This window comes from Miniopterus schreibersii, assembly GCF_964146895.1.
Source record: "Miniopterus schreibersii genome assembly, chromosome: Y".
Lineage (NCBI taxonomy): Eukaryota > Metazoa > Chordata > Mammalia > Chiroptera > Miniopteridae > Miniopterus > Miniopterus schreibersii.
This window is the reverse complement of record NC_138120.1, coordinates 4104879-4118254: the sequence shown is the minus strand read 5'-3', so window position 1 is coordinate 4118254 and position 13376 is coordinate 4104879. Positions and strand designations below refer to the sequence as shown.

Genomic DNA, 13376 nt, shown 5'->3' with positions numbered 1-13376 from the left:
TATCATGTCATCTGCAATAATGACAGTTTTACTTCCGCCTTTCCAGTTTGTATGCAGTTTACGTTTTCTTCCTGTCTGATGGCTGTGGCTAGGACTTCCAGTACTATGTTGACTAAGAGTGGTGAAAATGGACATCCCCGTCTTGTTCCTGTTTTTAGGGGTAGTGGTTTTAGTTTTTGCCAATTGAGTATGATGTTGGCTATAGTTTGTCACATATTACCTTTGTTATGTTGAGGTATGATCCCTCTATTCCCACTTTGCTGAGAGTCTTTATAAAAAATGGGTGTTGGATTTTGTTGAATGCTGTTTCTCAATAGAAACATTTCAGGCCAGAAGGGATTGGCATGAAATATTCAAAATGATGAAAAACAAGGATCTATAACTAAAACTGCTTTACCTAGCAAGGCTATCATTTAAAATTGAAGGCAAAATAATGAGCTTTCCAAATATGAAAAAGCTGAAAAAGTTCATTACCAGCAAACTAATATTACAAAAAACATTAAATGGTCTGCAAGAAGGAGAAGAAGAAGAAGAGGAGAAGGAAAGTAGGACAGAGTTAAAGGAATGAAATGGCAATTAATAAGTAGATATAAATAATTTCTTTAAATGTAAATTGCTTAAGTGCTCCAATCAAAGATATAGGGTAAGAAAGTAACACCCATATATATGCTGTCTATAAGAGACCCACCTCAAAACAAAAGATACACACAGACTAAGATATTTATTAGTGAAAAGATATTTCATGAAAATAGAAATGGGGGGTGAGGGAAGCTGAGAAAGCTTTTAAACAAAGTGAACTTTAAAACAAAGGGTATTTTAAGAGAAAAAGAATGGCATTACATAATGATAAAAAGAGCAATCCAAAAAGAGGATACAACTCTGGTAAACATCTATACACCCAACATAGGAACACCTAAATATATAAAGAACATCTTGGTGCACATAAGTAAAGAGTTTGACAGTAAAGGATTTTAACACCCTATTGACATCTTCCAGACAAAAAGAAAATTCAACAAAGAAACAGCAGCCTTAAATGACATACTAGATCAAATGGATTTAATTAAATCTTCAGAGCATTTTACTTCAGACACATAACCTTGGTAATCAGGACAATGGTATCTAGCTTGTTGGTTTATAGTTGTTCATAGTAGTTTCTTATGATCTTTTGAATTTCTGTCGTATCAATTGAAATATCCCCACTTTTATTTTTAACATTTATTTGGGACCTCTTTTTTTTTCTTCTTTAATATAGCTTAAGGTTTGTCAAATTTGATCTTTTCAAAGAACCAACTCACTTTTGTTCATCTATTATTTTTCTGTTTGATATTTTATTTCTCTCTAATCTTTACTTCCTTATTTCCACTTCTTGTTGTTGTTGTACCTTTGGTATATAAGGTTGTTTATTTGAGAATTTCTTGTTTCTTTATGTAGGCACCCATAAATTTCCCTTTTAGAGGTGCTATTGTTGCATCCTATAAGTTTTAATGTTATATTTTTATTTGTGCTTGTCTCAAGATACTTTCCTTTTCAATTTCTCTTTTGGTTGTTTAGGAGAGTGTAGTTTAATTTCCATGTATTCATGTTTTTCCAGTTTTTCTACTTTTATCAATTTCTAGTTCTACACCAATGTGGTTAAAGAAGACACTTGGTGTGATTTTGATCTAACTGAATATGTTGACTTGTTTTGTCACCTAACATAGATCTATTCTAGAAAGCATTTCATGTGTATCTGAGAATAATGTGTATTCTGCTTTTGTGGAATAGAATATCCTGCATGACTATTAGGTGCACTTGCCCTCTAGTGTTGTTTATATCTGCTATTCCTCATTAATGCTTAGTCTAAATAATCTATTTATTGTTCAGAGTGGGGTGTTGAGTTTTCCAACTATTATTGTATTGCTTCTTATTCTTTGCACTTTTCATTATTCACGTTGCTCTAACTGGTTAATTTTATCTACCTGGTCTTTGAATTCATTGGGTTTTCCCCTCAGGATAATCAAGACTTCTTTTAAAACTTTGTTGAAATTTTTAGTTCTATCATTAAATTATTTTATTCCAGGATTTATTTGATTCTCTTTTATAGTGTCTTTTTCATTTTTTATTGAATTTATTGGTTAATAAAATTATATAAGTTTCAGTTATACAATTCTAAAATACATCATCTGTATATTGTGTTGTGTCTTCACCACACCAAGTCAAATCTCCTCCCATCACCATTTCTTCCCCCTTTACCTTCTTCTGTCTTCCCCAAGCCCTTTCCCTCTTATATTGACCATACTGGTGTCTGTGTCTATGAGGTTGTTTTGCACTTTTTTTTCCCTTAATCCATTTATCCTTCTCACCCAGCCCCCAACCTCTTCTCTGACAGCTGTTAGTCTGTTCTCTGTATCAGTCTGTCTCCATTTTATTTTATTAATTTCTGTATATAAGTTAAGTCATACAGTATTTGTTTTTCTCTGACTGGCTTATTTTACTTAGCATGATACGCTCCAGGTCCACCCATGATTAGATGGAAGCTATACTAAACTCCTCCCAGAACCAAACTGGAATTACAACTAAAATATAGGAAAACCATCCTAAATAATCAACTGTAACTGACTACAAGCTGGAAAGCACCCTCATAACCAAGGAGGAAAAGTGGAGGCCACATAAAGACTGGTAGGAAGTGTGGAGGCAAGAGACAGCTGGCTACACTCCCACAGGCAGCAGCTGAGGCTCCAGAGGAATATCTCAGCTGTGGGGGGTTTCCACTGAGGACTCTGGGGCCTAAACCCCAAGCTGGGCTTCCCAGCCAAGAGCACCAGAACTGAAAAACATGCCCACACAACATCTTGCTGTGAAAAGCAATCAGGTTTCTGTCAAGGAGAAAGAGCTGGAAATGCAGGCACCCTCTTAAAGAGCCAACTCACACAGTTTCATGTGGAGCATTCACCTTGGGCTCCATCAGGAGGAGGATAGAATGGGCTGGAGCCTTTTGAGAAGAATTTAGGGTTGTGGGCTCTTGAGATAGAGCTCAGAGGGCAGCTGTCTGGATTCCTGTGCTGAGTCATTACCCCACACTGCAGAGGCAGACATTTACCTTCCAAGTAGCTTTTGCCTGAGGGGGAAGCAATTGCCCCACCCTGCTGGGAAACCTCTCACACTACACTGTGGAATTCCACAACTTGAGGCTCATTAAGAGAATCAGATTAATCAGCCTGCAGGCAGAAGCAGACCTCAAAAGTGCTTTGAGCCTTTGCCTGATCTGCTACTGGACCTGGGCCTTGGAAAACCTGACTTTGGTGTGCATCTCAGTCCTGTACAAACACATCCAGCCCTAGCAGGAGAGACCTCAAGCCAAGGGTTGTTGATAGCTCCAAAAAGGGTACACAGGGCCAGTTTGCAACAGTGTCCGAAGTTGGCCTGTATCAAGATCCTCAAAAAAGACTGAGAGCCCTAGGAGGCCCACCTAATACACAGAAACAAACCCAAATAGGTAACCAAAATAGGGAGACAAAAAAACAAGCCCTGAATAAAAGAACAAGAGAAGTCTTTAGAAAAAGAGCTAAATGAAAAGAGATAAGCAATCTATCAGATATAGAGATCAGAATACTTATTGTAAGGATGCTGAAAACCAAGAAAAAAGATATGGAAACTGTGAAGGAAATGAAGAATGACATAGCAGAAATGAAGAATACATTAGAAGGAATAAACAGCAGATTAGAGGAAGCTGAGGATCGGATCAGTGAATTAGAAGACAGGGTAGAAAAAATCCCTCAGAGACCCAAAAAAGAAAAACAATAAACAGGAGGACAGTCTAAGGGAGTTGTGAGACAACATGAAATGAACAATATTTATATTAGAGGAGTGCCAGAAGAGGTAGAAAGTAAGCAAGGATTAGAAAACCTGTTTGAAGAAATAATTGCAGAAAACTTCCCTAACCTGGTCAAGGAGGAAGTCACTCAAGGTCAGGAGGCACAGAGAGTCCCAAACAAGAAGAACCCAAAGAGGCCCACACCCAGACACATCATAATTAAAACGCCAAAAATTCAAGACAGAGAATCTTAAAGGCAGCAAGAGAAAAGAATCCATTACATACAAAGGAGCCTCCATAAGGCTCTCAGCTGACTTCTCATCAGAAACTCCATAGGCCAGGAGGGAATAGCATAAAGTATTCAAGGTAATGCAGAACAAGGATCTGAAATCAAGACTACTCTATCCAGCAAGGCTATCATTCAAAATAGATGGTGAAATAAAGAGCTTCCCAGTCCAAAAAAAAAAAGGCTAAAGGGATTTATCAACACTAAACCAGCATTTCCAGAAATGTTAAAGTGACTGCTGTAATAAGAGGAAGAAATAGAGAGAGAAACAGGCATAAAAAATTAAAATGGCAATAAGTAACAACCTATCAATAATAACCTTAAGGATTTTAAGGGCAAGATCAACAGCAGCATGGTCAGAGTCATGGATTTTAACATGCCCCTGACTTCGTTAGATAGATCTTCCAGACAAAATGTCAAAACAGAAAAGGTGACTAAATGATACACTAGATGGATTTAATAGGTATTTGCAGAACATTTCACCCCAAAGCTGCAGACTATACATTCCTCTCAAGTGTACATGGGTCATTCTCAAAGCTAGACAACATGTTATGACACAAAAGCAGTCTCTACAAGTTCAAGAAGATTAAAATCATATGTAGTATCTCAGGTCACAAGGGCATGAAGTTAGAAATCAAATCCAGTAAAAACACTCAAGAACATTCAAACACATGGAGGCTAAATAAAAAGTAATTAAACAGTGAACGGGTTACCAATAAGATCAAGAAAGAGATCAAAAACTTCCTGGAAACAAATGAAAATGAACATACAACAATGCAAGATCTATAGGACACAGGGAAAGCAGTCCTAAGAAGTTAGTTTATAGCACTGCAAGCCTATCTCAAAAAGCAAGAAAAATTTTCAGTAAACTATCTAATCCTACTACTTAAAGAATCAGAAAGCCCCCTTGTGAAGCCACCCAGAACAGGGCTTTTGTTTCCTGGGAGGTGTTTTGTTTTTGTTTTTTTTAATTACTGCTTAAATGTCATTGTTGTTATTAGTATGCAGGTTTTCTGATTCTTCCTGATTCAGTTGTATATGATCTCACTCATATGCAGAATATAATAAACCAAATAGACTGCGGAACGAAATATATCCAGAGATACAGAAGCATGCAACAGACTGATGGCTCTCAGTAGGAAGGGGGAGGGGGGAGTGAGTGGGGAGAGCCTGGGGGGAGGTGGATGTGGTGTGGAGGGGATCAATGGGGGGAAAAGAGGGAATATATGTAATACTTTCAACAATAAAGATAAAATTTAAAAAATAAAATAAATTTGAAGTTAAATAATTGATTTGATATGAATGTTCTCACCCTGTACAGCTTTCATAATAAAAGCATATATGCTTTGCATTCAACTCGGTTGTCTATAAAAGGATGAAACTGTCAATGTAAATGCAAACAGTAACAAAATTTATTTTGGGAAATTTGATTCACTCACTACAAAACTTTCTAGTATGTTTTAACAACTTATAAATGTGAATCTAAGGTTTTCAACTATAAATTTTATGAAATTCGGATAATTGTGCAGTATTTTTTTTGTCCTGAATTGATGTTTATTATGTGAAAAACACGTAGAAAAGTACTTACAGTCTTTACCTACTTTTCTATGGGTTTTTAAAAATCAATTTATGGGAGTTCTTTTTATAAAGTAATATTAGCCTTTTGCTATTGTATGTTATATATACAAAGTTGCATTGTGCAGTATTTTTATGGGAATTTAACATTCAATTTTAGATATGCTTTAAAATACACATTGTATATTGAAGGCTTAGGATGATTAAAAGAAGGCAAAATATCTCATATCTCTTCCTCTCTCTTTTTGGTATTGATGATATGTTGAAATAATACCAATGGGGGTCCTTGAAGATGACAGCAAATTGGTGGAAATTACACTTACCTCATCCCAGGACCAAACTGATATTACAATTAAAATAAATATAACCTAAATGACCAACTGAAGACTAGCCAAACAGGAGCCCTATAACCAAGTATTTATAGAAGCAGCCACATCAAAACTGGTAAGAAGGGCAGTGATGCAAACAGAGTTCAAAAAGGGCTGCCCCAACTCCCAAAACCAGCTGCTCAGATTCGGGATGGATATCTCAGCTGCAAAGATTCCCGCTAAGGAGTGTAGGATCTCCAGCTGACATCATACTCCCCAGTCCAGAGAACTAGAGCTGTGAAGAGGCGCCCACGTAACTTCTGGCAGTAAACATCAGCAGGGATTCTGTTCACCAGAGAGAAACAGGTGTCTACTAAGGAAACAGATTCTCTCTTAAGGGCCAATGCACAAAATATCACTTCCAGCCACTCAACCTGGGCTCCTGAAGAAGGGGGGAGGGGTGTAGCAAATTAAAGTCACATGAGGGAAGACATGTTTGTCACTTTGAGGAAAGAACTGAGGAGACAGCTACAAGGTACCTTTACAGCTGATTCCCTCTTTTACACCACAGAAATAATCTTTTTTAGGTGGAGAACTCCTGTAATTACATTATCAGCCTGGGGAAATGCAAAACCCCACTTCAAAGCATCCTGACTCTTCAAAGCACCAGAGCTCATACCATAGTGGGAAAATGGCTGCCTGGCAGGGTATAGAAGTTTGGGTAGATGCAGGGGTCATCATTAAATGAGTTCTGTGGTACAAACTATTTTGTATAATTTGGTGAACCTGGCCAGTGCCTCCCCTCATGGAACATACACTAATCCCACTCTCTGAGTTCCAGGTGACCCCATCCTCCTGAATTCTGCTGGCCCCATCCTGCTTTGTGGTCCCAAGAGGTCTGGGCAGAATCCTGGGCAGAGTTCTGTGGCTCTGGTATGGAGGACACTCTACTCACCTTTCCCCAAGCCTGATATGCACCTCTCCCTCAAGGGAGACCTATTAGCTCTACCTGGTGACCCCTGGTGACCCTGACCTGTGCTCAGGCTCCCGGCAGAATCTGTGGCAATTATGGGACAGACACAGATGTGTGGCTCTTGGACAGGGGCCATTTTTTCCATGCATGCTTGAGTGATGGAGAGCCCTCCCATCAGGTGGCCAAGTGTAAGTGTCTTTGGGCCAAATATACTCTGCTGGCCTTGCCCTAAATGTTCCCTGAGACCAGAATACACCACAAAGATCTCCATGGATTTAGGAGAGGGCAGCTAGACTTGGTTTACCCTGAGACATTTGCTGGACCCCAGACCTAGCACTGACACAGAGTTTGAACCTGTATGAATCTGGTGAACATCACTTGTACCTCCCTGGTGGCTCACTGAGAACCTACTTCATGTACCTTGACTGCTGCCAGAGACATTTTTAGTACTGACCCTAACAGGCAGCCAGCAAGCAGAGAGAAAGTGGATCTTGGGGAGCCTTGAGCCTTTTGATGAGCTATCCCCAGACAGTGCTTGTGGAAGACCACTTTGAAGTAAAACCTGATCTTCCCATGCCCCTGTGAATTTCTTTATAGCTACAAACATGTTGCCCAAAGCAAGTCACAGGCAACATCTGACATTCACCTGCAATAAAGTCCCTTCCAAAAGGCCCCAGAACTAACTCAGTGGCCAGCTTGAGACAACATGAGGGCAGGATCTAATTAGCTTCACAAGTGGCATATAAAAAAGGAGACCTTGGCATGAATCAGACCCTGCTGCAGAGAAGTCCACTTCATGTGGTTAGCAATGGTAAAGCAGCTGTACACTTTGGTAAGGTCCATGTTTATGATCAATCAGCCTGAGGGTTGACCCCATGCACAAACAAGCCAAAAGCAATCAAGTGTCAATTACAATAGGAGGGCTCACATAAACCACACAAGAGACATTCCTAAAGCACTCATCTCAGGTGATCCAGGAGACTTTGCCACTAGGTCCCACAGGACAGTTAATATATAAAAGCACCTTACCAAGACTGGGAAAGATAGCAGATTTACATAGAAATAAACACAAAGAAGCAATCAAAATGAGACAAAGAAACATGCTCCAAATACAAGAACAAGATAAATCTCTAGTAAAAGCTAAGTAAAATACAGGCAAGCAATTTACAAAGTAAAGAGTTTAGAAATGGTTATAAAATTGCTCCAGAAACTTAGCAAAAACTTCAACAGCATGAAAAGGAGCATATTAACCATGAAAAAACAGAAATGAACAATATAATGTCTAAAATTAAGAATGCACTAGTAAAATAAACAATGGTTAGATGAAGTAGAGGATGGAATCAATATTTAGAAGAAAATGTAGCAGAAAAGAACCAATAAGAGCATCAAAATGAAGAAAATATACTTTAAAAGAATAATTTAAGACACCTTTGGGATGACATAAAGCATAAAGACATCATAAAGTTTTGAAAAAGAGAGAGAAAAATATATAGAGAACCTGTTTGAAGAAATAATGACTGAAAATTTTCTTAACATGGAGAAGGAAAAGGAAACTCAAGGCCAGGAAGCACAGAGTCCCAAACAAAATGAAGCAAAGAGATCTAAGCCAAGACACATCATCATTAAAATGCCAAAAGTTAAAGACAAAAAGAGAATCTTAAAAGCAGCAAGAGAAAAGTGTTAGTTACCTGCAAGGGAGCACCCATATGACTGTCAGCTGATTTCTCAAAAGAAACTTTGCAGGTCAGGAGGGATTGTCATAAAATACTCAAAGTGATGAATAGGAAGGACCTACAATAAAGAGTTTTCCCAGGGGAGTAACATCAGAGGAATATCAGCATGAGAGATACCTCTCAGCCTCTCTCACTGAAACTTCAACAAGTTAATCAACTTTAATCCAACAAAGCATTCCCTACTCAATATAGAAGCATGCCTGAGAGACCCACATAATGAAGCATCTAAAGGTGGGCAACTGGAAATGAACAGGGAGGTGAGAAGGGAGGAGAGCCCAGGCAGCCATGAATGCAGCTCTGCAACAGGGAGCTGATGACCTGCTCACCCCAGAGAGGGGAGAAAGATGGTGGTAACCAGCACTTCCAAGGGCCAGGAGGAATAGAGTCTTGGTGGACTTTCCATCAGGACAAGCAGTGGGAACAACAGCTTAGCCAGCAGAGATGCCAGGGCAAGGACACAGCACAGGGATTCTGCCACATCTGTCTGCTGCTAGGAGTGGTGTTTCAGAGTAAAGAAATGGAGCCACAGAGCCCACTGTCCCTTCGACTCCCAAAACTCTCCTCCCATTGTCCTTGGTGTCAGGTGGAGGGGCACATTATCTGAAAACCAAGAGCTGTTGCAGTAGAACTGCTATTTCCCTCTGTGATTGATCTCCAGGTGGAGCCTGTGGGGAGGTCCCTGTGGAGGACTGGGGGTCACCATTACTGTGAGGCCCAAAAAAAACCACCCCAAGCAGTGCTGTTCTACTGTCTGATTGCAGGAGAGTAGCTCTGGGAGGTCACAGAGGTAAAAATCTTGTGATTCAGCATGATCTACTGAAAAATAGTAGAAAGACCTCTTATGGGAAAGCTGCTAAAGAAAAGTCAATAATACGGTAGATGCCTAGGCAAAGAAGATCAGCAAATACCACAGGTAGTCACGGTAACAAGGAAGCTCAGAAAGAAAACAAAAAAATCCCCGGAAAATAATCTGGAACATGTGGAAATATGTGATATAAATGACATTGAATTCAGGATTGCAGTTCTGAAAATACTCAAGGAGATGTGAAAAAATATATACAGGCAATTCAATGCACTTGGAAAAGAGTAATGAAGAAAATGAGTACTTTACCAAATAGATTGAAACTATAAAAAAAGAACCAATCAGGAATTCAGGCCCCAGACAGGAGGCAGTGCCACTTCAGCTGAGATGCTGAGCACCAGAGGCCTCTGTGATGGTATGGGATTGTTAGGATTTCAAGATGGTGGAAGATTGAATGGAAGCTACTTTGATATTGCCCCAGGATCAAACTGGAATTACAACTAAAATATACAAAAGCCATCCTAAATACTCAACTGAAGACTAGCTAGAGGCACCCTTATAACAAAGGACTTAAAGACGAGACCACATAGAGACTGGTAGGAAGGGTGGAAGTGCAAGAGGGCTGACTGGGCTCCCACAAGCAGCAGCTGAAGTTCCGAAGGGCTATCTAAGATATGGGGGGGTTCCCCCTGAGAACTCTAAACCTGAAGCTGGGCTCTCTAGCCCAGAGCTGAGAAAGGTGCCCACGTAACATCTGGCTGTGAAAAGCGACAGGATTTCTGTCTGCCAGAGAGTGACAGCTGGAAATGCTGGCAAACTATTAAAGGGCCAAAGCACAAAGTTTCATGTGCAGCCACTCAACTTGGGCTATAGCAGAGGGAGGGCAGAGTGGACTAGAGCTGTGTGAGGAGAATCCGGGGTCCTGGCTCTTGGGATAGAACTCAGAGGGCAGCCATCTGGATTCCTGTGCTGAGTTATTCCCCCATACTGTAGAAGATACCTTTGTCAGGCAGACCTTTGCCATTCAGGCAGCTTTTGATTGGACACGGGAATAATTCTCCTACCCATTGGAGAATTTATGTCTTGCTATAGTCTACAGCGTGAGGATCATTAAGAGACTCAAATTAATCAGACTTCAGGCAGTGGCATACCTCTGAGTGCTTTGAGTCTGCCTGATCTGCTTCTGGTCTGAGGCCTTGGAAAAGCAGACTTTGATGTGCATCTTGGTCTTGTCCAAGTGGAACTAGCCACAACAGAGGGAACCACAAGCCGTGGGTTGTTGATAGCTCCAAAAAGAGTACTCAAGGCCAGTCACAGTGTCTGACATTGGTCTGCACCAGAGACCCCCCCCCCAAAAGTCTGAGTGTCCTAGCAGATCTACCTAATATGTAGAAACACAGCCAAATAGGCAGCCAAAATGGGGAGACAAAAACAACACACACAGCAAGCCCCAAATGAAAGATCAAGAGCATTCTCCAGGAGTAGAGTCAAGTAAATTGGAAATAAGCAATCTATCAACTACAGAGTTCAGAATACTGATTGTAAGGATGCTCAACACCAAGAAAAATGATATCAAAACTATGAAGGTAATTAAGAATGACATATAAGAAATAAAGAATATGCCTGGCAATGTGTGGTTCAGTGGTTGAATATTGACCTAGGATTGAGGCTATTAGGGTTCGATTCCCAGTCAGGGTGCATGCGCAGGTTGTGGGCTCGGTCCCCAGTCAGGGCCTCCTACACGTCCCTGACTGGGGATCAGGAGGCAAACTGGGCATGTGCCCTGACCCAGATTCCCAGCTGGATCTTCCGGTTTTTAGGTCAACAGCTCAGCCACTGAGGAAAGCTGGCTGGGTGTCTCTTTCATTATTAATGTTTCTATCTCTCTCTCCTCCCTTCTTCTCTCTAAAATCAATAAAGGTATTTATTTTATTTTATATCTTTATTGATATCCATATCAATAAAGATATATATTTTTTTAAAAGATGGTTCAGGGTGCGCAGGTCTCTGCGCCTGCGCATGGCTACAGAGGTGGCTGGAGGAACTGCCCAGTTATCCAGCCTCCTGCTAGCTATGGGGTGGCTCGCTCTTCCCCTAGTGCCTGACCTCCAGCATGGAGAGGGTCCAGGTGCTGACGAGGGGTAATTTGGCAGCTGCCAAAGTGGAGGGAGCAGCAGTCAGGCAGCCCCCACTTTCCATCTCCCCATCGCCCACAGCGGGTGAGGAGGATTCGCCGACTTTGCCCTAGGCAGTACCTCTGGGCTCCGGCCGCTTGAGGAGCCCCTTGGAGGAAGACGAGGAAGACGATGAGGAGCTGGAGGAGGAAGATGAGGAGGAAGAAATGACCCACTTCTGGCTGAGGCTGGAGGGGTGCTGGCCAGAGTTAGAGGATGAAGAAGAGCGCCTGATTAATCTCTCTGAGCTGACCCCACACACTTTGTGTTCCATTGGCAAAGGCTACTTAATAGATGCAACTATCATTACAAAATGTCTTCATACATTTTGTAAAAGCTGCATTGTAAGACATTTTTACTATAGCAACAAATGTCCAGAATGCAACATCCTACTACATCAGACTCAACCTCTTTATAACATAAGGTTGGACGAACAGTTTGTACTCTTTCCTCTACAAATTAGTGAGCAATCTAGAGGAAAGAGAAAAAAAAGCAAATGCATAATTTCTATAAAGAAAGAGGTCTAGAAGTACTGTTCCACAGCCAGTCCCTTCAAGCAAAGGAAGATCTAAGAAAGCCTTAGAATCAGTGTTTCAGATTCCACCTGAACTCAATATGCCTTTATTAATAGAATTAATTGGTGCTAATGAAGACACAGGACATTTTAAGCCATTAGAAAAGAAGTTTTTCAGAGTTTCAGGAGAAGCAACTATTGAGCATGCAAAAAATTTCTCAAAAGAAAAATGGATCTTGATCCACCTCATCAGGTAGACAGTATCTGTGCTGATCACTTGTTGGAGCGGTATCAAACTCTGAGGGAAATTCAGTGTACAATAGGTGATGCAGCAATGCAGGATGGTCTTCTGGTCCTTCATTATTGTCTTGTGGTTTCTCCTCTAAAAATTACTTGAAGACCCTAATAGTATCAGGAGGGAGAAGGGAAACAAGGTGCCTTCTGCAGGATTGCGTCTCACTGAAGATTTTCACAAAATGTAATTCCTAAGACATAATATCTATTTTCAGCACCAAGCATCATAATATTCATAAGTACAACTTGGAATGATGTAATGCATCTGTTTTACTAACAATTATATATAAAAAGCATCCATACGTAGCTCAAGGGGTAAATTTCAAAGTATTGAATTTTTAAATTCCTTGTCATTTCAAATACTTTGGTAATTGAGTTTGCTTTTTAATCTTTGGTGAAAATCAGTTACTCTTTTCTTCACTGAGCCATATCCCTTTTAAGTTGGTGGTTTGGATTCTGCTCTCTGGAATGGTATCAGTTGGGCAGGAAAGAAGCATGCTTTTGAAATGAAGCTTCAAAACCAGTATTTGTTAAGCTATACAGACTGTACCCCTCAGACAAACACCAGAACTGTCAGCCACTTTTGTGTGTTGCCATTATATTTTGAACTTGTTTGTTTGTTTTAACCAGCAGCACTACTAAAAAGATGTCATTCACTTCTAAAAGGGATAAGTTACTATTCTCTATAAAGAGACTCTCCTGTACAGTTTATGACCCATACCATAAGCCTTCAGGGTAATAAAGACTTCCTTAACATATTTTACAATAAGGGATGCAACAAGTTCAAATAAACTTTGAAAGTTCATTTTATTAACATTCATTTTATTTGAGTACATAGTATGATTATTGATACCTTGTAATGATGCTGCCTCTGGAAGTAATTAAAAATTTGAGATATTTACAGAATACTTATTCATTGTTTCC

General features: G+C 40.2%; 1 pseudogene across 1 annotated transcript; it reads left to right on the top strand.

Annotated features, from left to right (window-relative positions):
* The first annotated feature begins 11583 nt into the window (after window positions 1-11583).
* LOC308551957 (polycomb group RING finger protein 6 pseudogene) lies at window positions 11584-12555 on the top strand (annotated as a pseudogene). The gene has a single exon. The product of its transcript is annotated as a polycomb group RING finger protein 6 pseudogene (transcript).
* Window positions 12556-13376: the final 821 nt, after the last annotated feature.